Genomic DNA, 2,868 nt, shown 5'->3' on the forward strand with positions numbered 1-2,868 from the left:
CGTTGGTTGCCAAGGGCTGAGGAGTAGGCAAAAAGTGATGTTGGTTAAAAGGTACAAAATTTCAGGTATACGATGAGTAAGTTCTGAGGATAGAATGTACAGTTAGCATGGTGGTTATAGCTAACAATTCTGTATCATATACTTTGGATGCTCTCATCACAAAAAAGAAGTGGCAGTGTGATAGGCTGGAGGTGTTATCTAATGCTATGATGGTGACCATTTTATAAGATGTAAACGGATTAAATCCTTAAACTTGCTCAATGGTATATGTCAATTATATCTCAATTAAGCTGGAAAAATAATGTTTTTGGAAAAAGAAATCTCACAGTCATAGTCTAATTGGAGATGGGGTATTGAATGTAGGGACAAAACCAGAGATAATTTCAATATTACAATGAGCAAGTAGTCCATTAATACTATTTGGTCGCACCTGGTACAGTGTGTAAGGTACAGTGACACGACATGGCAAAAGATGAAATTCTACCAGAATCAAAGTCTCTTCAGGAAAGAATTCCATACTTGTTCCTTCACTCCCAGAAGACAGGGCCCATTTGGGGCCCATTTGGGGTGTGTGTTACTCTGAAAAGTTCCTTCTTCCCATGAAAAATCACATACACAGATGTGCCCAAACCCGACATTGCAAGGATGACATTACAGTGTCATCCATTATCTGGTTTTAGTTCAATGAAACCAAAGAGAACAAAGAGGTTATTTGCTTCCTCTGAGCATAAATTATGAAACTATGTTTTTTTCTATACAGAGTTGACTCTCGAACAATATGGATTTGAACTGCTGGGGTCTGCTTATACACAGATTTTTTTTTCAGCAAATATATTGGAAAAACTTTTGGAGATTTATAACAATTCCAAAGAAATCTCACAAACCATGTAGCCCAGAAATATCTAAAAAATTAAAGATAAAGCATGTCATGAATGCATAATATAAATGTAGATACTAGTCTATTCTTACACAGGCATAAAATGAGTGATGTTTAATATGAAATTAAATATGTGTTAGTTTTCTTGTTTTTTCTAACTTTATTTCAAAGAATTGCAATCCCTTACTGGCTTCCTTCACTCCATGCAACTCTCATCAGCATCTTACTGTGAACACCTCCCCCTCCCACACCAACCTCTTTATACTCTCATTCTCACTTTGGCAGCTTGACTCCCCAAGGTGAGATTTGACCAGGTACTCCAAGCTGGCCACCTTCTTTGGAAGATGTCAGACTGAGCAGTCTGACTGTTGAACTCTGTCCCTTCTCTCCACCACACAATCTATCCAGTGTGCATTTTCCCTGCTGGGTAGGGGCATAGCAAATGCTAACCAACCATTGCCCCAGATGAGCTCTACCCAAGGAGGGAGATGCTTTTTATAGGGACCTCTGACTTTTTATAGGGACCTCTGACCTCTGAAAATTATCTGGAAGCCCTTCTAATTTGGCTTTGTTGGAGGTGAGTGATGAACACATGTATTGTCCTCCATAGAGGGGTTGATTGCTGCCCTCCTGTGACATGGTGATTTGCGATAAGAAGCATGCATTTAGTCTTCATCCCTGTTTCTGCTACAAAGCTTCTAAAACACTTGGAATTTCCAAAATGGTGAGAGCATAAAGGTGTCTGAAAGTGAAAATCATGTCCAGCTCTTTGCGACCCCATGAACTATACAAGTCCATGGAATTCTCTAGGCCAGAATACTGGAGTAGGTAGCCTTTCCTTTCTCCAGGGGATCTTCCCAACCCAGGGATTGAACCCAGGTCTTCCTCATTGTAGGAGAATTTTTTACCAGCTGAGTCAGAAGGAAAGCCCAATGCTAACTATGCCCAATGTGGGGCTCAAACCCACGACCCTGGGATTAAGAGTCCCATGCTCTACCAACTGAGCTAGCTGGGCAAAGGTGTCTATTGTTGTGTTAATTAGGTGGCTTTTGAACTCCACCTGGGGATGGGAGCTGGTTGCCAGAGGGACAAACCAGGTGATTAGAGGGTGAATATTTTAGTCCAATCCCCTGACTTCCTAGGGAGTGGAGAGTGCTGGTGATGAGTCAATCGCCAATGACCGATGATTTAATCAATCATCTCTAAGTAATGAAGCCACCATAAAACCTCAAAATAATGGAATACAGAGAACTTCCAGGTTGGTGAACACATGAAAATTTGGGAAGAGTGACATCCTGGAGGGGGCAGAGAAACTCTGTCCTTTCCCCTCATCTTGCCCTATGTGTCTCTCCCATCTGCCGGTGTATGAGTTGTAATAAATTGGTCATCTAGTATGAGATGCTTCTTGGATCTCTGTGAGCCAGTCTAGCAAATTAAAGAAACCTAATGAAGGGTCCTGGGAAACTTCCATCTAAACAAGTTTGCCAGGATCACAGGTGATGACCTGAACTTGAGACTGGAAATGGAAGGAAGTGAGGGGCAGCCTAGTCAGACTGAGCCCTTAACCTGTGGAATCTGGTGCTGCCTCCAGGTCCAGTGTCAGGCTGAGCTCATTGACTTATAGGACCTCCAGCTGGTTTCACGGAATTTCTTGGTGTGGAGAAAACCCCACATGTCAGAATTGGTGTCAGAATCATTACCAGCCCAGGAGGCTGGCACCTCCCTGTCACTCATTTCCCTAAGATGGGGCAGTAATGAGGGAAAGAACCGTGAAGCAGGGCTGAGTGAGGCAGGATGAGGAGTGTCCGTCCCCCTACTAGTCCTGTCTTTTTTAGATTGTTGGGTAAATCTTTTGTTCTCATCTCAGGCATCTTCATTCATCCCAATCCTCCCACAGACAAAGGTGGTTCCTGACACAGCAGCTCAGAATCTAGCCTGGAAACACCTGCTGGACCATTCTTGTGTGGAATCTGAGTCCTTCCCTGAGAATG

At 42.9% G+C, this 2,868-nt stretch overlaps 1 non-coding gene across 1 annotated transcript; it reads right to left on the reverse strand.

Annotated features, from left to right (window-relative positions):
• Positions 1-1,819: 1,819 nt before the first annotated feature.
• TRNAK-CUU lies at positions 1,820-1,892 on the reverse strand. The gene has a single exon. It is a non-coding gene; the product is annotated as a tRNA-Lys (tRNA).
• Positions 1,893-2,868: the final 976 nt, after the last annotated feature.

Source organism: Bubalus bubalis, chromosome 8 (genome assembly GCF_019923935.1).
Source record: "Bubalus bubalis isolate 160015118507 breed Murrah chromosome 8, NDDB_SH_1, whole genome shotgun sequence".
NCBI classification, from domain to species: Eukaryota; Metazoa; Chordata; class Mammalia; order Artiodactyla; family Bovidae; genus Bubalus; species Bubalus bubalis.